Source organism: Oryx dammah, unplaced genomic scaffold, assembly GCF_014754425.2.
Source record: "Oryx dammah isolate SB20612 unplaced genomic scaffold, SCBI_Odam_1.1 HiC_scaffold_18, whole genome shotgun sequence".
Lineage (NCBI taxonomy): Eukaryota > Metazoa > Chordata > Mammalia > Artiodactyla > Bovidae > Oryx > Oryx dammah.
Window position 1 is genome coordinate 24,476,530 of NW_024070202.1, and position 25,122 is coordinate 24,501,651.

Consider the following 25,122-nt stretch of genomic DNA (forward strand, 5'->3'; position numbering starts at 1 on the left):
AGAAAGGTTTTTCCAGTCTCCCAGTTCACAAACCTAAACACAAATCTCAGATTTTGGACAATAGATTAATCCATTTATCCTCTCTGATCATGCATTTTCTCACCTTCTAAATGAGGCTTTTATGCCAAATGATACCTTGAGTGCTCTAGAACTGACATTCTGTAATTATTCACAGATGACTCAAATTTCTTTTTTTTTTTCCCCTAACTTTCCAAAATTCCCTGATCCCTCACACCTTTTCAGATCAGAGGAGATCAACGGTATGCAGCCCTGCCTGGCCCCCTCCTCTCTCATTTCTAAACATTCTTTCACTACCCAGCCCTGCCCAGCCCCCTACCCACACACCTCCTGGCAGCCTGTGTGAGTGTCAGCGACTGGATGCCAGGAAGTAATTTATAATCATATATACCACTGCTGTCACCTCAGACAGGGAGACGATTTATAATAAACAATGGACCTCTTACAATTATCAAAGCAGTGGTCCTCAGCTCACAGGGTCAGTTCTCTAGAGAGACACTGATGGTTTCAAGGGCCTGGCTAATGTTTGCCTCCTGGGTTGCCTCCTCATGAAGTTCCCTCTCATCTCTTCTCCTGGATTCTGTAAGGGCCACCCTAGAAAATGCCAGGACAAATCATTGTAAGGAATAAACAATAAACTGCAGAAAGAAAGACTTCAGTTTGGCTACTAAGATGAAAAATAATGCCTGAGGTAAGTACATGTTGTTGCTGCTAACTCGCTTCAGTCGTGTCCGACCCTGTGCGACCCCATAGACGGCAGCCCACCAGGCTCCCCCGTCCCTGGGATTCTCTAGCCAAGAACACTGGAGTGGGTTGCCATTTCCTTCTCCAGTGCATAAAAGTGAAAAGTGAAAGTGAAGTCGCTCAGTCGTGTCCAACTCTTTGCGACCCCATGGACTGCAGCCTACCAGGCTCCTCCATCCATGGGATTTTCCAGGCAAGAGTACTGGAGTGGGGTGCCATTGCCGTCTCCAAGTATATGTTAGGTAGAAATAAAAGAGTGGAGAGTAAATGAGACTTATTTCACTTAGTCTCCAGTGGACAAGACAATGTAAGTGTGATAGAAACAAGAATATGGAATTTGATGACTGAAGGTCCCTGTGACAATTCCATCATGGTATTGGATTTCTGCTAGGAAGAGAGGTTTAAATTTAGGCACACAGAATAACACATACACCTTCCCTCACACACCTTACTTTACCTGTCCCCACCACTGCCCTAATGTCATCATTGGTGGCATTTTGGGAATTGAAGCAGTGAATCAGAAAACAAAGACAAATCAGAGTCAAATTGGCCCACAACTTCTAAGTCATTCAGTTATTCTCTGAATTTATTTATTCATTCTGTTCTTTGAGTCATGTTTGCTAATCTGGGATAGAGGTTATCATCAAACAAATTGCCAGTGTTAAACATTTACTGCTCCCAATCACCTAGATAAGGAGGTTTTTTATTATCACAATTTTACAGATAAATATACTAGGATAAAAATCATTAAATAAATCATCCTTTTGCATCCAATTGCTAAATGACAGAGCAGTGAGTTGGCACCAATTTTGCCTCTTCTATGTAGTATTTGTTGATTGAACAATTAATGTATTTTTCTAGAATGGTATCACTCAAATATTGCATTTGAGTATCATTGAAATAGACTTAAAATTACAATAAAAGCTTTTTTGACTTGTACAACATGTACCATGGTATGAAAGAAATATAAACATTGATTAGTATTTTCTGACAATATTACAAAACATTTCTCTAAAAGCAATGATAGGAAGTAAATCCTATTTCTTGCCCCCATTTCAAAAAATTAATAAAAAATATTACATTTATGTAATAAGTAAAATAAGCTTCTATTTTTCAGAAGATGTCTCTGTGTAGTTTTAAAACTCATTCTTTCCTCTTCAGTTATCCCCAATGCAATCATAAATTGGGCAATCCCACTCAATTTATGTAAAAGCCCTCCAGTTCTTCCAGAAGGAATGTAGACATCTATCTGAATACCAGTAGAGGGAGTGGAGAGCTCTAAGGAGACATTTTTTGATGGAATATAAGGAAATATTTTAAAAGGCAACGATGTTTTTCTGACCCAGCACATCAATTGCAAAACACATGCTTTTAATGCATGGATTCTATTGTAAACATCCTATCTTCTCTTTCTATCTTCAGTTGAATGAATCAAAATTTACAGCTAGAAAGTTTATAATGATAAATGTGAGGGGGAAAAAAATTAGTACCACTACTTTCCAAAAAACATTTGGTATGTTCCAATCCTGGGCTTCTCTGATGGTTTCTACAGCACCATGTGTTAAGAAGGAAGGCTTTAATCTGTAAAGATGAATTTCAACCTCAAAACCCCCACTGGTTTTAATGGGAGTGACACAGCTAACATGTCACAACAGACTTTGGAAAGGTACCCCTGAGTGTCCAATTATTTTAAGTGCTTTTCCTATTCACTGTCGCTCAATTGATCACAGTGGATTTATTTGGCAATAACATTCTTCTGACATGAACTTCCGGAGGAACTGCTCCATAATTCAGCCTGAGTTAATGCTGCCTTAGAAATTAAGTGTTTCCGTAAGTTTTAAATAGATAACAGTACTTTCTAACAACTAGGTTCTTGGATACAAGCTTATTACTCATACAGGGTTAAAAAAAAATCTGGCAAGAAAGATTTTTCCTTTCTAGCTAAAATGGAAAAAAAATTAAAAAAAGGTTAAGAGAAAACATCCTGTCATAGGTTCCAGGAAAAATATCCCCAACCAGGAACTGGAGATTCAATTATTTTCTAATATGCCTCAACAAATGTAAAACACTCAGTTCAATATTGATCTCTTTTTTAAAAAAATATTGTTTTTAGTATTATTAGTACACACTTCTCCATCTCTGATGTGTTTTTCTAGGATTATTATGTGCCCTAAGTCTTCAATTTTATAATGTCAATGCTAATACCATGTTTCTTATAAAGAGGCATTAATCCAGTTAGTCAAGTATGATCTCCAGTAGGTACAGACCTATAGCTCTGGGTTTATCCGTGCTTCAGTCAAATTTCCTATTGCTGAATTTCTACCTTTACTATGTAACAATGAAAATACAAATGAATGGAATATTTTCATTCTACTTAAAATAAGAGAGACAGTGTCTATTTAAAATAACAGGAGAAAGGGGTGCTTGTTTTTCCTTCAAAGCAATATAGATGATGGACCACACAATCAAGCTAGAGTGAGGCACAGACCTAGTATTCATCGATGATAATATAAAGCTAACAGGTGTCTGGTTGAAAGACAGTCAATAGTTCAACAGAATTTATAGGTATCTGTGCTAACTCAAGTCTACAGCTAAAACTACTCTCTGCCACTTCAACCAAGGAGGTAGATATTTCCATATAATCCAAATGTCAGCAAGGACTATGACATTCTTCTTTCTAATTAGATTCTTGTGTTAATAAAGTAAAACAAGCATAGGGTATCTATGTGTTACAGAGTTGTAAGAAGTCTTGAATTTTTATTTTTCAAGACAAAGAGAAGTTGATATGAATATAATAAAAATGAATATTCTTTAAAAATTAATTGATATTAAATCTCCATGCAGTTGAAACTTTAAAACATTTTGTTTAATTCCTATCTCTTTAGAATTTTGGAAATATTTTCCTTTTTTAAATTAATAACAGAGTAAGTCTAAAATGTTCAAATAGACTTTCTGTCTTTAAAGAAAAGTAAAACAAAGAATGACTATCAGAGGAGTAGTCTGATGATTTTTAAAGCTTAATAGCTTCAGCATGATTTAAAATTCAGTATTTTAAAATGAAGTGTCCATCAAGTTGCCAACATCTCAACTACCACAATGGCAAATTTAGAAAAGGTCAGGAAAACACAATTTTAATCTTATAAAGATCAAAGCTACCTAGAAGGAACACGCATTTTTCACTTGGATGATGATCTGTCTGATTTAAATTAAATTCAAGTAAAGTCAAATTTCTAAATTTACATGGAAACACACTTTGAGCTCAGTAACTTGGATTCTTCTCCAAGCCTCTGAAGATGAACCAGTGAAGTTCTAGTAACCAAGTATTTACTATATGCCAGGAGCTACATATAAATAACATAAGGGTAGTTAATGACTATTACTTTCTTTTTATAAATGAGGAAACTGAGACAAAAAGAAGTTAATACACTGGCCCAAGTTGCAGAAATTTTAAATGATAGAGCTGAGATTCAAATGCCAGGAGTCAGATTCCAGAGTCTGTGCTCAGAACCAGCGCCACACTTGCCCTCTAGGACAGCAGTTTATGACCTGCTGTGCTCCGTGGCCATATGTCTGCATTCTAGCCATCTGCACTACTCCCTGGGCATTGATAGATAACTCCAGCATACTGTGTTTCTGCCTGCTTTTGTTCTGAACCTTAGTTCACTATTCCTCCTGTAATGTTGCTTGTGGAACAAAAACAAAAAATAAAGCAAGTTTCTCAAATAATATTTGGCATGAATACTGTATGTGAAGGATGTTAATATGTCTGCATATTAACTTTAATACTACTGAAGGTATAGAAACTGTTACAGAGTATCAGAAATGGGAAATTCATATAAGAAAGGGGAGTAAATAGAGACAGATCTCAGAAAGCATAAGGTGCTACTGTCTATATATGTGTAGTACATATATAATAAAAACATATGTAATATGTATGAAATACATATATATTGAAATTTCAGAAAAATAACCAAAGAGAGAGTGCTAGTGCTATAAGGTTTCAAGACGTATAGTAGCACACCCTTTCTCCTAAAGTTAAGGAAAACTAAACTCCCATAAGATGAGTAAAAGGATCTTGGTCTCACATACCAGAGATTAGATTTGGTCACTAAAGAAGGAAAGGAAATCAAATTTCTGTCAAGTTTATTAAAAATAATTTTTTTATTTTTAAAAAAGGAAATGAGAAAGGAATAACATATTTAAGATACTTAAGGAAAGAAAATAGGAGCCAAGGATTTTATATGCAGCTAAACTGGCTTCCAAGTAGGAAAGCCAAGGACAAGCTGTTATCAACCTACAAAAAGTCAAGAGATATTGTTCCCAGAGGAATATACTGAAGAACAAACTTCACAAAACCACAATGAATGGAGAGACATTGATAAAAGGGTCAGTTGCAAGAATCTCACTGCTAATCTTATGAAAAGAAAGAAAACAAAACAGTATGCTCCTCTTGAAAGAAGAAAATACCATTTATAAGGCGATCTTTTTCTCACAAATCAAACTTGAATCTTACCCAGATCCTACCAATAATTCACAGGAATCACAGAAGACAGTATGTTAAGCTACGCTGCTGCTGCTGCTGCTGCTAAGTCGCTTCAGTCGTGTCCGACTCTGTGCGACCCCATAGACACTACAATCTGCAAAACCCAAATAGGTGTACATATGGGGGGAAAAGAGTGCAATTCCTTCAACAAATAAATTACAAGGAAAAAAAAAGAAAATGAAAATGAAATTTATAATTAAAAGATATTTAACAAATTAAGTAACCATTGCAATAAAGGAGTTTATTGCCCTTCTTATGAAAAAACTAAGCTGCAAAATGTTGACATTCATGAGACAATGAGAAATTCGAACACTGAATGGATAGCACATGACAGGAAGCAATTCTTTTTTAACCATTTGTATGCATGACATTGGTCAGGTAAATATATAAAAGAAGGAAAAATGGCTTATTCTCCAGACAGTAAACTAAATCATGAACAGGTCAAATAATTGCACAAATGCAGTGTTAAAGTCTTGCTCAATCCTAATTTGGATGGATATGGATGTGAAAGCAGTAGAATCAGTCATGGGCTGATGGCTGTTGAGTGGATGATGGATCCTAGGTGACTATTTTTGTCTGCGTTAAAAATTCACCATAGTAAAAATTAAAATGGAAATGAAATAAAGACTCTTTGCAACAAACAAAAGTTAGGAGAAGTCATTACCTAGAGATCTGTGTTATATAAAAGTGAATGAGTGAAAGTCACTCAGGCATGTCCAACTCTTTGTGACCCGATGGACTATGTAGCCTGCTAGGCTCCTCTGTCCATGGAGTTCCCCAGGCAAGAATACTGGAGTGGGTTGCCATTCCCTTCTCCAGGGGATCTTCCCAACCCAGGGATGGAACTCAGGTCTCCCACACTGCTGGCAGATTCTTTACTGTCTGAGCCACTGGGAAGCCCCAGTGTTATACAAAACTAGCACTATAAAAGGGGTTTGCAGGAAGAAAAATTATTCAGATGAATACACACACTAATATAGGAGGGAAATAAAGTCCTTGGAAAAGCCAAATAAGTGAGTACATCTAAATGAATACTCACTGTGTGAGACAATAGATGTTCTGTGGAGTTGCAATACATAGAAATTAATATACCTGACAGAAATTGAACCAAAGATAGAAGAAGGATTAATGGAAGGAATCTGTGATCCTTGCATTGTCCAGGAAGTAGTAAAAGCACTAATTTACAATCAGCTGTAATGAATCAAAGATGCAGGTTGCCATCTGTAGAGCAACCTCCTCTTTGCTTGGGAAGATTAAAGACTATAGTGGTTTATTTGTTTGTTTATTTTTATAAACAGTGGAACTATTGAAATGCATTTGTTTGCAGCAGCTGCTCCATGCAATAAAAATCCTCTTTTGTCTTGCTTACATACCCCACTAGGAAATGAGTGATAAACATATGTTGGGAACTAAATATGGATGAAGAGATAAAGAACATGACAACAAGGCTGAAGTCAACAGGCTGCACAAGTGAAGAGACACGAACGCCAAGGAAAGCCCACCAAGAAGGCCAACACAAGACACGGCTGTGCACATCAGACTCAACAACAGATTATCTTCCCTCTTCACTCCTCACCCATGCTCACCTTGACCGAGTGTGGAAAAGCATGTTTTTATAATAAGAGAACAAATGAAATTTAGCCTTTTGGCATATTTCTGTTTTTTGTGTCACGTAAATAATAATGTTTGAAAATTTAATATAGTGATATATCTTAATACATTCCATTCAGGTAAATGCAATTAGATACAGGAAACACCTTCTAGATAATTCAGCTTCTCTTAAGGAATAGGGATGAATAACATAAAGAAACAATCAATCATGCTAAAAATTGACCTAGCAATCTTGCTTCTATGGGAGTTACAGAAGTTCTGCTTGTGACCACTACTTAGAATTGGGGAGCCCTTAGCAATCTAACACAAATCACCTCAAATAAGTCTAATAGCAATCTAATCAAAAGGTGAGAGCTTTATTATTTCTAATTTTTTTTTAATTTTTATTTTTACTTTATTTTACTTTACAATACTGTATTGGTTTTGCCATACATTGACATGAATCCGCCACAGGTGTACATGAGTTCCCAATCCTGAACCCCCCTCCCACCTCCCACCCCATATCATCTCTCTGGATCATCCCCGTGCACCAGCCCCTAGCATCCTGTATCCTGCATCAAACATAGACTGGCGATTCGTTTCTTACATGATAGTATACATGTTTCAATGCCATTCTCCCAAATCATCCCACCCTCTCCCTCTCCCTCAGAGTCCAAAAGTCTGTTCTATATATCTGCGTCTCTTTTGCTGTCTCACATAGACGGTTATCATTACCATCTTTCTAAATTCCATATATATGTGTCAGTATACTGTATTGGTGTTTTTCTTTCTGGCTTACTTCACTCTGTATAATAGGCTCCACTTTCATCCATCTCATTAGAACTGATTCACATGTATTCTTTTTAATGGCTGAGTAATACTCCATTGTGTATATGTACTACAGTTTTCTTATCCATTCATCTGCTGAAGAACATCTATGTTGTTTCCATGTCCTGGCTATTATAAACAGTGCTGCAATGAACATTGGGGTACATGTGTCTCTTTCAATTCTGGTTTCCTCGGTGTGTATGCCCAGCAGTGGGATTGCTGGGTCATATGGCAGTTCTATTTGCAATTTTTTAAGGAATCTCCACACTGTTCTCCATAGTGGCTGTACTAGTTTGCATTCCCACCAACAGTGTAAGAGGGTTCCCATTTCTCCATACCCTCTCCAGCATTTATTGCTTGCAGACTTTTGGATCGCAGCCATTCTGACTGGTGTGAAATTATTTCTAATTTTTTGTTAAGGGGAGGGAGGTTTTGAAACAGTACGTAGTTTACTTAAGGGCAAAGAGTTAATTACTGATTGAGAAAATGAACAAAATAATTTAAATAAGCTACATAGAACTCATCTGGTGCAGTATCCATCATTTCATCTAAATGTTGCACACTCAGAATCACATAACATTTGATTTTTGAAATTATTAATCTCTTGTATTTGAGCAGACTCTGGGAGATGGTGAAGGACAGAAAAGCCTGGCATGACGGAGTCCATGGGGTCACAAAAAGTCGGACATAACTTAGTGACTAAACAACAACAACAATCTCTTGTATTGGTTTTAAAAATAACTTCAGCAGATAACATTGATTTATCTCATTATAATTCACCCACGATGGGGACTTCCCTGGTGATCCAGTGGTTAAGAATCGGCCTTCCAATGCAGGGGACACAGGTTCAATCCCTGGTGGGGGTATTGAGATCCAAAACTAAGCCCCCACAGCAAAACTAGAGAAGCCTGTGGTGCCACAACTAAGCCCCAACATAGCCAAAAATTTAAATAAATATATATTTTTAAAAATAATAATTCACACACAATGAAGTTTGATATTTTTCAACTGAGAAATATGTAAATGACAGTCCTGTCTACACCTTTAATAAGATCGATTATTTGAGGTCACTCTTTTATAAGACAGTGTCCTCAGACAATATTTTCTAAGGTTTTCTCCATTTCAATAACATTGTCATTTATCTCAATTTTTAGAGTAATGCGAGGATTAGCTCCACGATCTATGAAGTTCTAGAGAAACAGTCCACTTCAGCATACCTGAGATGTCATTCTGTTCTCTTTTTTATACCCTTTCTTCCAGTTTTCACCCTCCTCTTCCTTTTTCTTCTCTAGGCTACATGCTTTGTAGTTTCTTTTGATCTACCACAAAAAATATTCTCTTCTGCTTTATACATCTATTATTAAACCTGAGTATACAGAATTTAATTTCAAATTTTACTCTTCATTTTTACAAATTCTATGTATTTTTCCAAATTTGCAATGCCATTTAAAATTGTTTTCCTAATATATCTATTTGCAAGATTTTTTAAAATCTCTTTTAAACACAAATGTATTTGCTAGAAACAGCATCTGATACAACTGGTGTCTAAAATCTTTGCAAGTAAGTTTCATTTGTCTGTTGTTTTTGCTGATTGTCAAATATAATTGCTTGTTTCCTTGTGTGCCTGAGTTTCTGTGATATGTGCCAGTCGTTGCTGCTGAAAGGCTAAAAAAATAATTAAGGCATAAATAAGCATCACTATTTTTCCAGAGGAGTTTGCTTTTTGCTTCAGTTGTCAGGTACCTGGACCACTTTAAGTTAAGGGCCTGAAATGTCTTGCATAAGTCTGGCAGTGTACATTTTGACTATAATTACATTTGGACTGGTGTTTGATTTACAAACTCTCAGGAACCAGTTTTGTTTTTATCTTTCTTTATTTCCTCTTTTTCCAGCAACAAGACAGTTTTCCCCACATTCTAGCGGGAGTGTAAGTGAAGGAGCAGGTTTATGTCTGTTCACTTCTTAGCTTTTGAGGTCTCAGCTTAACTGATAAGAGTCCCCACCTCTGGAGCCTCTATACCCTTGCCCCCAGAGACAACAAACATCACCACTCATTTTAACAGCTATTTTCTAGGAAAGAAAGCTAACAGAAGCCCACACAATAAAAGTAGATTAGAGTGCTTTTTAAGTATTTATTTATGTATTTGGCTGCACCAGGGTCTTGATTGCAGCAGGCAGGATCTTCCTTGTAGCATGCTGGATCTTTCATTGTGGAGCACAGGCTCTAGAGCTCATGGGCTAAGTGGTTGAGGTGCATGGGCTTTGTTGTCACGTGGCATGTGGGATCTTAGTTCCCCGATCAGGGATCAAACTTGTGTTCCCTACGTTAGAAGGCAGATTCTTAACCACTGAACAGCCAGGGAAGTCCCTGGAGTGCTACCTTAATTTTGGTGTCCTCGCTATCTTCAATATGTGACCTGGTGATTCCTTACTATTTGGACACATGTCTGAATCTGTTAAGACAGTTTTTATACTTCATCCAGCAGTTTTAGTCGCCCTCAGAGAGGAAGTTAGTCCCAGCAACCTGCCCTACTTTTCCTAAATCAGGAATCTCTCAGCAGTACTTGATACAGTTCATCATGACTTGTGTGTATGTGTGTCTGTATATATACACATAAATATATATAATTGCCGGGAGAAATATCAATAACCTCAGATATGCAGATGACACTACCCTTATGGCAGAAAGTGAAGAGGAACTAAAAAGCCTCTTGATGAAAGTGAAAGAGGAGAATGAAAAAGTTGGCTTAAAGCTCAACATTCAGAAAACGAAGATCATGGCATCTGGTCCCATCACTTCATGGGAAATAGATGGGGAAACAGTAGAAACAGTGTCAGACTTTATTTTTTGGGCTCCAAAATCACTGCAGATGGTGACTGCAGCCATGAAATTAAAAGACACTTACTCCTTGGAAGAAAAGTTATGACCAACCTAGATAGCATATTCAAAAGCAGAGACATTACTTTGCCAACAAAGAGGTCTGTCTTGTCAAGGCTATGGTTTTTCCTGTGGTCATGTATGGATGTGAGAGTTGGACTGTGAAGAAGGCTGAGCGCCGAAGAATTGATGCTTTTGAACTGTGGTATTGGAGAAGACTCTTGAGAGTCCCTTGGACTGCAAGGAGATCCAACCAGTCCATTCTGAAGGAGATCAACCCTGGGATTTCTTTGGAGGGAATGATGCTGAAGCTGAAACTCCAGTACTTTGGCCACCTTATGCGAAGAGTTGACTCACTGGAAAAGACTCTGATGCTGGGAGGGATTGGGGGCAGGAGGAAAAGGGGACGATAGAGGATGAGATGGCTGGATGGCATCACTGACTCGATGGACATGAGTTTGTGTGAACTCCGGGAGTTGGTGATGGACAGGGAGGCCTGGCATGCTGCGATTCATGGGGTTGCAAAGAGTCGGACACGACTGAGCGACTGAACTGAACTGAACTGATATATAATACACACTGGTATAATTGAAGATCATATATATATTTCCAGCCTAGACATCTTTCCTGGACATTAGTCTTATATAAAACATTCTCCTTGGCATTTCCATTTGAAAGTCTAACAAATACCTGAACTTCAACATGTCCAAAGTGGAACTCATGAATTTCTGGCTCACTAAATCTACTAACTCTGTTTCTCACGACTAGAGGATCAGAAGTAAAAATATATTTATTTTTTTCATTATCATGAAAATTACATTCCTTTAAATTATTTTTAAAATGTGTGTATTTGGTTTAAATAACCTCTTAAGCCAAACAATTCAAGACTAAAAGACATAAGGGAAGGTATTATTTTAACTTTTTTTAAAAAAGATAAACTGTAAATGCAGAGTAGTACAATGAATAGTACTCATCTAGAATATTAATTCAGAAAGCATTTGTATGTATTTGATGTCAAAATTTTTAAATGAGTAAGACAAGATCCCTGCTCTGACCATCACATATTCCTTTACCATAAAGCGATGGAACGTAAGTTTCATCCTTAGAACTAGTTGTTTAGAGCACTCTGCTAAGAAAGATTCTGAGATTGTATGCTATGAGTGAGACAAAGCAAAACAATCAATTAGCACAATCTCTTATAGTCTGGAATTCTGGAATTCCTGGAATAATGATCACATACTTAGTGTGTATATACATACCCATACACTGTGGTACACACACATACACTGTGTCTGCCAGTCATCAAACACATAATTATTTCATTTAGCCTCAAAGCATTTTGAGAGGTATATAATATTAATGCCTATTTTACAAACAATAGAGACTCAGAGAAACTGAGTAATGTGTACCAGCTCATAGTAATTAACAGGTGATGGAGTTAGGATTTGAAATCATGTCAATCTGATTTAAAAAGCCTTTTCACATGAAAAAATAGAAATCTAAAAATTGATACAAATGAACTTATTTACAAAACAGACTCACAGATATAGAAAACAAATTATGATTACCAAAGGGAAAAGGGAAGTGAAGGGGTAAACTGGGAGCTTGGGACTAGCAGATATAAACTACCACATATAAGAAAGATAAACAAGGTCCTATGGTATACCACAGAGAACTATATTCAATATCTTATACAAAACTGTAACAGGAAAGAATCTGAAAAGGAATATAGATATAAACGCATGTATGTGTATAACTGAATCATTTTACTGTATACCAGAATCTAACACAACATCGTAAGTCAATTATACTTCAATTAAAAAATAAATACATAAATAACCTCTCCCCTATCCTCTGCATGAAACTGTCTGAAAATGAAGGGTACCTGAAAACTAAGAAAGCACATTAATGAATGTCTTAAAAGAGACATCCTTTTAAGAATGAAAAACATATGAAATGTAAATGTGTATGAAATGTAAAAGCATATGAAAATGCTTTTACATCTTGATAAAAGAGCTGTCATTTGCATTGTTACTTAATGTCATTGAGGAAAGAAAAGAAAAGGTTTCATTGGTATATTTCACGAGAATAACTAAATTAATCCTTCCATCCAACATCTCTCCCTTATAGTGTTTAGAGGTGTTGATTAAAGTGTGGATGCTTTGCCAGAGACAGGTCCATATTTGGGCAGCTGACTCAGTCCCTGCTCTCACCTCTGCACTCAAACACAAGTAAGGGAAGTGGGGAGGTGAAATCTCCCTTGGTTTGGGAGGCTGTTTTGGGAGAGGGAAGGCACTGATGAACTCTGTGATGCTGGAACACCTTCTCCAGAGTTTGACTCCTCTTTCTGTAGTTTCCCCCTCTCTTCTTCCTCTCACCAGCTGTCCATAACAGGAGGAGGTTAAACCTCAGAGAAAGTAGCTCCTCCTTTGGATGCATTTACAAAGGATGAAAAGGAAGTGCTGTGACTTTTCAAGTTTCTTTTCTGATGTGAGGAGTCACTCTGTCTGCTTATGCTCTGAGATGACTACAAGGTTTCACCCTAGTCCAAGTCTCTAGTGAATTTTCACTGACACATTTCACTTTATTGAAAGTTGCCTATTTCATTTCCAATCAACTTCCTATTATCCAAAGCAAGTTATCAAAGTTTTACTTTGGACGTCATTGTTCTGTCTGAAACTACGTGCAATTTAGGGACACACGGAACCCAAATTGCTTCTTTCTTCTCCCTAGGTGTGGGTTGGAGCTCAGCCAAAGATGTGTCAGCTTCAAATCCCAGAGCCCTTTAAAATTTCGAATGCAGATGTGTTTTGTTGTCATTCCCATGGATGTCTGTTTGGCTTCTAAGAAGCACGTGATGCACAGTAACCATGTAGAGCAAAAATAATATTTTGTTGTGTATAAATGAATATTTGAATGAGGGCAGTACCTATCCTAGTGTGTGCGTGCTCAATCATGTCTGACTCTGCAACCCCATGGAATGTAGCCCGCCAGGCTCCTCTGTCCATGGAATTTCTCCAGGCAAGAATACTGGAATGGGTTGCCATTTCCTCCTTCAAGCAGATCTCTTTCCAACCCAGAGATAGAACCCGTGTCTCTTGTGTCTGCTGCATTGACAGGCCGATTCTTTACCACTGAGCCACCTGGGAAGCCCCTATCGTACATGTGAACAATAGCTTTCTCATGTAGAAAATACTCCATTTTTTATAGCATATATTTTAAGATATTATTCATACAAGTTCATAGGAGAATTAAGAAATATACCACTAAAGAATGACATTGTTCTGTAGGATTTAGAAGCAATGGAGTAATTTTGTTATTTGTCTTTAACAGTTTGCCCTAGCCTGAAGTAACTCAGAATATTTTGCCAGGTGTTTGTGAAGATATTTAATATTGTCTAAGAAAGAAGTGCAAGAAATCTGTAGATATAGATAAGAGAAGAATAAAAAAGGAGTCTACTTTAATCTTGGTTGTTTAGTCACTAAGTTGTGTCCAACTCTTTTGTGACACCACGGACTGCAGGGTCCTCTATCCATGGGATTTCCCAGGCAAGAATACTGGAATGGGTTGCCATTCCTTCTCCAGGAGATCTTCTAGGCCCAGGGATTGAACCCACATCAATAGCATTGGCAGGTGGGTTCTTTACAACTGACCATGAAGGAATCCCCCTACTTTTATTTTACAGTAAAAACAAATTCATCAAAAATGTACAACCACATAATAAAGATAATAAAACAAGAATGATTATATTTTAATTCCTCATTTAATTCAATCCAGCAATGGCAACCCACTCCAGTACTCTTCCCTGGAAAATCCCATGGACGGAGGAGCCTGCCTGGTAGGCTGCAGTCCATGGGGTCACGAAGAGTCGGACACGACTAAGCGACTTCACTTTCACTTTCATGCATTGGAGAAGGCAATGGCAACCCACTCCAGTGTTCTTGCCTGGAGAATCCCAGGGATGGTGGAGCCTGGTGGGCTGCTATGGGGTCGCACAGAGTCGGACATGACTAAAGCAACTTAGCAGCAGCAGCAGCAGTATGGTCTTTTTTGATCTGGTTTTACTTACATAAGGACTTTTTTAAGCACTGCTAAATAGTGTAGAGATGAAAAAAAGTATTTGTTACTTTAAGATCTTTAAGGGTTGGACTACAGTTAACAGAAGCTACGTGTTTACTATTTATAACTTCCTCTCTAAAAATACAGGTATTGCATTCCTTGTCTTTTAAGACGTAACCTTATACATCTGTTGAACACACATCTGACATTTAGCCTAACTCATCATTTCCTTCTGTATGTCCAAAAACTGTCAGTTATTTCAGCCGAGATTCAGCCCTTGAGACAACTGAAAGAGTTACATCCTTTTTTCTGTCCAGGTTTTATAAACTCTCCTTTACCTTTTTCCCCAGGATATCAGTAAGTATAAAACCAAGCAATCTGAATTCTTTCTGGCTCTGGAGAAAGGAATATAAGCAGATGAAGGCATATGCTTCATTTGCTTCCATACAGTAAAATAACAAAGCCTTTATCTGAAAGAACAGACACTGACTGTCTACACGGTTGACTAAGAACAGCACAGCATGCATATGTACATGTGTGTGTGTGTGTGTGTTCTAGATCTGTCCACTACTAGAGACAGACAATTGCAGACTAAATTTTAGGACAAGTCATTGATTTTAAAAAAAAAATCATCATAAAACCCTCAAAATAAAAACCTCATAATGATAACTGACCCAAACAATTTTTAAAAGTGGAAGCTGAAATCATTATATGACAGGTTTATTGGGAACAGGGAAGATCCACGTGTCAAAGCTATGGTTTTTCCAGTAAGTTATATGGATGTGAGAGTTGGACCATAAAGAAACTCAGTGCCGAAGAATTGATGCTTTTGAACTGTGATGTTAGAGAAGATTCTCGAGAGTCCCTTGGACTATAAAGAGATCAAACAAGTCAACCCTAAAGGAAATCCAGTCCTGAAGATTCATCGGAAGCATTGATGCTGAAGCTCCAATAATTTGGCCGCCTGATGTGAAGAACTGACTAATTGGAAAAGACTCTGATGCTGGGAAAGATTGAAGGCAGGAAGAGAAGGGGGTGACAGAGGTTGGATGGCATCACTGATTTGATGGACATGAGTTTGAGCAAGCTCCTGAAATTGGTGATGGACAGGGAGGCCTGGCCTGTTGCAGTCCATGGGGTCACAAAGAGTCGGACATGACCGAGTGACTGAAGTGAACTGATGTGTCAAAGTATAGACTACTAATCGCTTTTAAAATAATGCTAATTTTTGAAAACTGATTAAATTCTCAAAGGTCAATAGGAAAATCTGTTTTCCTCAGCTTACTGAATCAAAGTGGTTATGCAACAATTTTTCTAGAAATTTGTCTTAAGTTTATTTCACACACAACTATATAGGAGAAGGCGGTGGCACCCCACTCCAGTACTCTTGCCTGGAAAACCACATGGATGGAGGAGCCTGGTGGGCTGCAGTCCATGGGGTCGAGAAGAGTTGGACACAACTGAGTGACTTCACTTTCACTTTTCACTTTCATGCCTTGGAGAAGGAAATGGCAACCCACTCCAGTGTTCCTGCCTAGAGAATCCCAGGGACGAGGAAGCCTGGTAGGCTGCCATCTATGGGGTTGCACAGAGTTGGACACGACTGAAGTGACTTAGCAGCAGCAGCATATGAAAAAATAACAGATATGCATTTATGTATTGATTTCTTACTAGCTACAAAGGAAAATGTATAACTTTATGTGTTTGGACTAAAGCAATCATAATCTTCACAATCTTATCTAATGGTCTGTGGCAACTTGTTTTACAGGCATCTGATCGAAGCACCTAATGTCATTTATGAACTATTCTTGCCACAAACATTGACCCCGGCTCTAATCAATCTAGAGTCCAGAGCTAATATCCATCAGATTACTCAGGACAGATGGTAAAGTTAAGCAACACTGAAAGAAAATAGATATATCTAGGATGTGGATCATTTTACAAGTCAACTGACTTGGACATTTCAGATAAAAAGTGCATTTAAAAATAGAGTTTTAATATGATATCACTTATATGTAGAAACTGAAAAAAGGATATAAATGAACTTATCTATAAAAACAGAAAGAGAGTCACAGATGTACAAAACCAATTTTTGGTTATCAAGGGTTAAAAGGGGTTGATAAACTGGGAGATTGGGATTTATGTATACATTATTGTTGTTTAGTCACTCAGTTGTGTCCAACTCTTTTGAGAAAAGAGTATGAAATGTAGCTTTCCAAGCTCCTCTGTCCATGGGTTTCTCAAGGCAAGAATACTGGAGTAGGTTGCCATTTCGTACTCCAGAGATATATATACTGCTGCTGCTGCTGCTAAGTCACTTCAGTCCTGTCCAACTCTGTGTGACCCCATAGACGGCAGCCCACCAGGCTCCCCCGTCCCTGGGATTCTCCAGGCAAGAACACTGGAGTGGGTTGCCATTTCCTTCTCCAATGCATGAAAGTGAAAAGTGAAAGTGAAGTTGCTCAGTTGTGCCCGACTCTTAGCGACCCCATGGACTGCAGCCTACCAGGCTCCTCCATCCATGGGATTTTCCAGGCAAGAGTACTGGAGTGGGGTGCCACTGCCTTCTCCAATATATATACTACTATATTTAAAATAAATAACAAGGACCTACTGTATGGCACAGGAAACTCTACTGAATATAATGGCCTATATGGGAACAGAATTTTTAAAAAGAGTGGAAATATGTATAACTGATTCATTTTGCTGTATATCTGACTCTAATATAACATTGTAAATCAACTATTTTCAATAAAAATTTTTATAAACTCTTGCATGATATGGAGTGACAACTCTACTTTGAAAGTGAAAGTTACTCAGTTGTGTCCAACTCTTTGTAACCTCATGGACTATAGAGTCCATGGAATTCTCCAGGCCAGAATACTGGCCTGGGTAGCCTTTCCTTTCTCCAGGGCATCTTCCCAACCCAGGGATTGAATCCAGGTCTCCCACATTGCAGATGGATTCTTCACCAGCTGAGTCACAAAGGAAGCCCAAGAATACTGGAGTGGGTAGCCTATCCCTTCTCCAACAGATCTTCCTGACCCAGGAATCGAACCTGGGTCTCCTGCATTGCAGACAGATTCTTTACCAACTGGAGTGGGTTGCCATTTCCTTCTCTATCAAGGAAGCACAAACTCTACTTTAAGAGGTACAAGTTAGACAAAGAAACCTATTCAATAAGTATTGATTTGATCTAATTAAGAATGTAATAAAAGACATCCTTGGCATAATTAGGAGAATTAAAAATGGACTATTATATAATTGCTTCATTGTGTCTTAGGGATGATAAATTTCAATATTCTTACAATGAATAATTGTTGAAGTATCTGGGGATAGAGTTATATTTCAACATATATGAAAATTGTTATACACACACAACTTTATTTAAATATATATAATCATCAATTCATCTTTAAAAGAGCTAGCATGTTGCTTGTTCCATCTGTCAAGATCTTCAATGAGTAATCAATGTTAATCAATTTAGGCTACACATTAAAATAACTGGGCTGCTTAAAACAACATTGATAACAAACACAACTAAGCCCAAGGCGCTCCCGCAGAGATTCTAATTTAAGTGGTTTCATTTCTAGGCTAGGTATCAATATGTTTTTTAAAGCCTTTAAGACGATTCTAACATGAACCCACAAAAAGCATCACAGCACAATCAGTCAGCTAACAGTGTGCTCAAGGCTTGACAGGACAACACAATGAGTGTAATACTAATTGCATAAGGACAGAAAGAAAGTGAGCCCTGCTGTATTCTGTTGGACGTTAATTCTCATTTTCTATAAATTTTTTGACACTTCAACAACCAAGTAACTAGATTTTCTTTCCTACCAATATAACTGAGGATTTTAAATACACCAACAACAAAGTAGATTGGACAGATGATGATATTAGTATATGTCTTATTTAATTAAAATTAATTTTAAAAAGCTGTGGGAAGCTGTTGTATAGGCACAGGTAGCTCAACCTGGTGCTCTGTGACAAACGTAGAGGGGTGGGAAGAGGTTGGGAGGTGGAGGTTCAAGAGGGAGGGGACATATGCATATTTTGACCAATTCACATAGCTGTATGGCAGAAACCAACACAACATTGAAAAGTAGTTATCCTCCAATTAAAAATAAATTTAAAAAATCATTTTATTAAGAGCTTAGAGTAATGACAAACCTAAGAGACTCTGATCAATGACTTCAGTCAAAATATCCAGGCTATGGCATGTCAACACTGACAGTTGGGCAAGTTACTTAAATAATATTGGTTTTAGTTTCCTCTCTCATACAAGTACTATGATATAACTCATCACCTACTTGTTCTAATTAAATATGAAAATGTATATGAAACAATGGAAACAATGAAAAAGAACTTAGTAAATTTTACACAGTATTAGTATAATATCATAAAGTGACAGGTTTTTGGGGGCTCCAAAATCACTGCAGATGGTGACTGCAGCCATGAAATTAAAAAAAGACGCTTACTCCTTGGAAGGAAACTTATGACCAACCTAGATAACATATTGAAAAGCAGAGATATTACTTGCCAACAAAGGTCCGGCTAGTCAGTTCAGTTCAGTCACTCAGTCGTGTCCTATTCTTTGTGACCCCATGAATCGCAGCACGCCAGGCCTCCCTGTCCATCACCATCTCCCGGAGTTCACTCAGACTCAGGTCCATCGAGTCCGTGATGCCATCCAGCCATCTCATCCTGGGTCGTCCCCTTCTCCTCCTGCTCCCAATCCCTCCCAGCGTCAGAGTCTTTTCCAATGAATTAACTCTTCGCATGAGGTGGCCAAAGTACTGGAGCTTCAGCTTTAGCATCATTCCTTCCAAATAAATACCAGGGTTGATCTCCTTCAGAATGGACTGGTTAGATCTCCTTGCAGTCCAAGGGACCCTCAAGAGTCTTCTCCAACACCACAGTTCAAACACATCAATTCTTTGGCACTCAGCCTTCTTCACAGTCCAACTCTCACATCCATACATGAACACAGGAGAAACCATAGCCTTGACTAGGCAGACCTTAGTTGGCAAAGTAATGTCTCTGCTTTTGAATATACTATCTAGGTTGGTCATAACTTTTCTTCCAAGGAGTAAGCGTCTTTTAATTTCATGGATGCAGTCACCATCTGCAGTGATTTTGGAGCCCAAAAAAATAAAGTCTGACACTGTTTCTACTGTTTTCCCATCTATTTCCCCATGAAGTGATGGGACCGTGATCTTCGTTTTCTGAATGTTGAGCTTTAAGCCAACTTTTTCACTCTCCTCTTTCACTTTCATCAAGAAGCTTTTCAGTTCCTCTTCACTTTCTGCCATAAGGGTGGCGTCTTCTGCATATCTGAGGTTATTGATATTTCTCCCGGCAATCTTGATTCCAGCTTGTGTTTCTTGCAGTCCAGCATTTCTCATGATGTACTCTGCATAGAAGTGAAATAAGCAGGGTGACAATATACAGCCTTGACGTACTCCTTTTCCTATTTGGAACCAGTCTGTTGTTCCATGTCCAGTTCTAACTGTTGCTTCCTGACCTGCATACAGGTTTCTCAAGAGGCAGGTTAGGTGGTCTGGTATTCCCATCTCTTTCAGAATTTTCCACAGTTTATCGTGATCCACACAGTCAATGGCTTTGGCATAGTCAATAAAGCAGAAATAGATGTGTTTCTGGAACTCTCTTGCTTTTTCTATGATCCAGCAGATGTTGGCAATTTGATCTCTGGTTCCTCTGCCTTTTCTAAAACCAGCTTGAACATCAGGGAGTTCACGATTCACGTATTGCTGAAGCCTGGCTTGGAGAATTTTGAGCATTACTTTACTAGCATGTGAGATGAGTGCAATTGTGCGGTAGTTTGAGCATTCTTTGGCATTGCCTTTCTTTGGAATTGGAATGAAAACTGACCTTTTCCAGTCCTATGGCCATTGCTGAGTTTTCCAAACTTGCTGGCATATTGAGTGCTGCACTTTCACAGCATCAAGGGTATGGTTTTTCCAGTGGTCATGTATGGATGTGAGAGTTGGACTGTGAAGAAAGCTGAGTGCCGAAGAATTGATGCTTTTGAACTCTGGTGTTGGAGAAGACTCTTGAGAGTCCCTTGGACTGCAAGGAGATCCAACCAGTCCATCCTAAAGGAGATCAGTCCTGGGTGTTCATTGGAAGGACTGATGCTGAAGCTGAAACTCCAATGCTTTGGCCACCTCATGCGAAGAGTTGACTCATTGGAAAAGACCCTGATGCTGGCAAGGACTGAGGGCAGGTGGAGAAGGGGACGACAGAGAGGATGAGATGGTTGGATGGCATCACTGCCTCGATAGACATGGGTTTGAGTGAACTCCGGGAGTTGGTGATGGACAGGGAGGCCTGGCGTGCTGCAATTCATGGGGTCACAAAGAGTCAGACACGACTGAACGACTGAACTAACTGACAGGATGAGATGTTCTGATACTTACTTGGCCTTAATATATTCAATATATTAACTGATATTTTTGTTTACTATACCTAATTCAAGTGCAGAAGATTCAGACTTTGGAGTCCCATAGCATTTGCAAATGGCAAGAAGACTTCTTGTCACCTGCAGAACATCCTAATTATATTTAAATTTTAGTGAAGTTCAGGGCTTATCCTTTACTCACAAACTTTGGTAAAACACCTCAGAGTGGTATCTTTTAGTTCTCTCTGTTGAAGTTATTGATCTGTGTATATGCCAAACTACTGCTATAGAGTCACGAAAAAGATGATGGGTAGTTAAGATCTAAAGAAGTATGTATTCTCATTCCAAATAGTTCATATTATGTTGTGGTTACATATTTCTTTACAATGCAACAGTCATATCCATCTCCATTTTCATAAAATATTAATCAACTTTTCTTGACTTTACTAATCATACCTATCCCTGTTCATATTCCAGTTTCCCACTGATCTTTATCTAGTCAAAAAAATAAGCTATGATGATAACTTGGGATTCCCTGGTGGCTCAGTGGTAAAGAATCCCCCTGCCCATCCAGGAGAAGCAGGAGGTGCGGGTTCAATCCCCGGGTCAGGAAGATCCCCTGGAGGAGAGCATGGCACCCCACTCCAGTACCCTTGCCTCAAAAATCCCATGGACAGAGCAGCCTGGCAGGCAACAGTCCATGGGGTTGCAAAGAGTCAGACACAACTTAGCCACTGAGCACATGATGATAACTTCAGGTGCCTCGATAACATTATCCAGTTTTAGTCCCATATTATTGCTTTCGTTGCTTCTTTTTAGTAAATTTTTAAACTATAAATTATTGTTATAAACATGATTTATACATAACTGCCTGCACTAAATATCTTCTACTCAAACTCATTTTCTTTATTTCCTACATTTTATGCTTTATTTGTAGTTCACTCTGTTCTTTAACTCTGAGTCAGTTTATTTCCTAAGCAATACTATTATTATGGTGGAGGCTTTAAAATTCTGCATAATGACTTATTTTCCCACTATATTTCAAAATTTCTAAAGAAAAAGAAAGCACTGCAAAATAAATCTAATACAATGAAATGAGATACATTTTTTGTTGATTTGACTACCACCTGTACATCTGGTACATTCTTCTGGGGCTTGCCTGTACTGTTTATTTAACTCATGGTATACGTACTTCACATAAGGACGTGTGCCCTTCAATGCTTCAAACAGCTCCAAGGCACAGGGCTGCACTAAACATTTGTTTTAAAAACTGATGCAGCACAAGCTACATACTGCAAAACCCTACTGCTGTGGTGCTTTTCGCATTATCAAAATGTGTGTGAATTTGGAGAGGAAAAAAATTTACACACATACTTTTGAAATTCCTATAACACAAAATTACATCTCAGAAAGCATCCTAAGAAATACAAGCCATCAAACTGTAAGAAAGAGGAAAAAGTCAAATTACCTATTTGTGTAAGAGAAGAAAGTACACGTCTGTTTTAGAGATTTTTTTTTTTTCCAAGTCATTTTCTAGGTCCTGGAGAAAGAGATTTCATTCTCTAAGCTGGAAAAATATTTTAATAAATTAAAATTTAATTAAGCTGAGAAGGCAACAAAAGTAACTTTAAAATCTAAATAGTAAATACAAATTCTAGTAGATTTTGTTTCTTCCAAAACAGCAAGGTAAAAACAGTGATGTTTAAAGTAAAAGGGAATATGGATAAGTTTGATCTATCAAAAAAATTTCAAATTACCTAATATTAACTTGAGGGAAAAAAAGCAATTGTAAAAGAAAAAGACACTAATTTTATTATTATAGTTGACACCCATCATTTAGGGAAAGATTGTTAATATCCTATCTTTATCCCTGGAAGCCTAAAACACTGTCTTGCAGTGTTCCCTATTGTCTATTATATCCGACCTAGGGGTGAGGCCTGAAATGTTCGTTTTCCAATATATTCATATTATTAAAATCAGAGGCAATTTTTTTAACATTGATAAATCAAAATCCACACGACCTGTTTGATACAAACAGAATTCTCTAGCGTTAGTGTTATGGGCTTCCCAGGTGGTGCTACTGGTAAAGAATCTGCCTGCCAATTCAGAAGACCTAAGAGACTGGGGTTTGATCCCTAGTTTGGGAAGATCCCCTGGAGGAGGACATGGCAACCCACTCCAGTATCCTTGCCTGAAGAATCCCATGGACAGAGGAGCCAGGCAGGCTACAGCGCATAGGATGGCAAAGAGTTAGACACTACTGACGCGACTTAGCATGCATACACACAGTGTATGTTATATAATACATTTTGTACATATACCCTACAACTATATAGCACATCTTTACAAGAGCCTTCATGAAGTATTATTATTAATCCCATATAAAAATAAGAAAAAATGACTCTGAATGACAATAAGTAAGCTTCACTATGCATTGTGAAAAAGATAAATATTTTAACAACTGTCATTTAAGGGAAACATGACAGTTTTCAGGATATTATTACATATAATATATAAAACATATAACATAAAAAGAGAGACCAGACAACATGAGTTTATATTTAGTTTTTTACTTATTATGTATCAGTCTCTGCCCTTAGCGTTTCTCAGCTGTAATTCATTTATACCACACAACGATCTTACATGGGTTACACTATTGTTATTTGCATCTTACAAATAAGGATAAATAAGAGGAGGTATAACTTACTTAATATTACACTGTAAGTTGTAGAGCCAAAGTCTGAACCCAGACAGTACAGCTCCACAGAGTCTGTAATAGTTTTTTGTATATTTTGGATAATAGTCTATTATCAGATGTGTCTTTTGCCAATACTTTCTCCCATCTGGTTTGTCTTCTCATCCTCTTGACATTGTCTCTCATAGAGTAAAAGTTTTTAATTTTAATGAAGTCCAGTTTATCAATGTTTTAATGTCATGCCTTTTATGTTGTACCTAAAAGGTTATCTCAACACCCAAAATCTTACTTATACATTTACTCCCATGTTATCTTCAAAGAGTTTTATAGTTTTGTTTTATGTTTTAAGACTCTGGTTAACTTTTGTGAAGGATTGTAAAGTCTGTGTCTAGGTTCACTTCTTACATGTAAATGTCCTGTTGTTTCAGCACTATTTGTAGAAAAGACTCTTCTTAGTTTAATTGAATTGCCTTTGCTCTTTTTCGCCAACCACAATTATGCCGATCTATTTGAGGGTCTCTAATCTGTTCCACGGATCTATATTTGTCTGTCTTTTGACAATACCACATGGTCTTGACCACTGTACCTTCCTAGCTTCATAAGTCTTGAAGTTGGGCGGCATCAATCTTCCAAGTTTGTTCTTCTCCTCCAATGTTTTGTTGGCTATTGTTTTCTTCTTCAACATTCTGTGTTAGTCTTTTTGCCTCTCCATGTAAACTTTAGAATTAATTTGTCAATATCCACAAAATAACTTTGCAAGATTTTGATTCGGGATGAATAGAACCTATGGGACAAGTAGGAAAGAATTGACATCTGGAGAATATTGAATCTTCCAATATTTTGGCTCCAGAATCTATGCGTTTCTAACACTACATTTGTTGCTTTTCCAATGGCTTTCAATAATAATTGAATTTTAGTTATTAATCCTGATACTATTACTAGCATCATCATTTCAGGAATATGAATTTTTAACAGGATTCCATTTGGTTTTTATGTAAGTACTTTGAGAAAGGTTAATGAGCATATTTAGAGATTTGGAAATTTAAGAATCAGTGCCAAACAAATAGGTGAGGGAGACTAAGAGGTACAAACTTACAGTTTCAAATCAATAAGTCATGGGTATGAAGTATACAGTCTGGGGAATATAGGAAGGAAATAAAATCTATCTCAGAGAGGTTAATCTCAAGGTCATGTGGATAGTACATAGTTGCACATACAGAGTTACACACCTAAACTTCACTCAAATTCCATTGCTCTGCTATGTACCAGGCAAGAGTACTAGGCCCCGCAGGAAAAGAAAATTAGCATATTCTCTGTCTTAAATAGAGTCAGTCACGTCAGAA

At 37.7% G+C, this 25,122-nt stretch overlaps 1 protein-coding gene across 1 annotated transcript in view; it reads right to left on the minus strand.

Annotated features, from left to right (window-relative positions):
* AGMO (alkylglycerol monooxygenase) overlaps window positions 1-25,122 on the minus strand; it is a 392,569-nt gene that overhangs the window by 346,303 nt on the left and 21,144 nt on the right. The window lies entirely within an intron of this gene.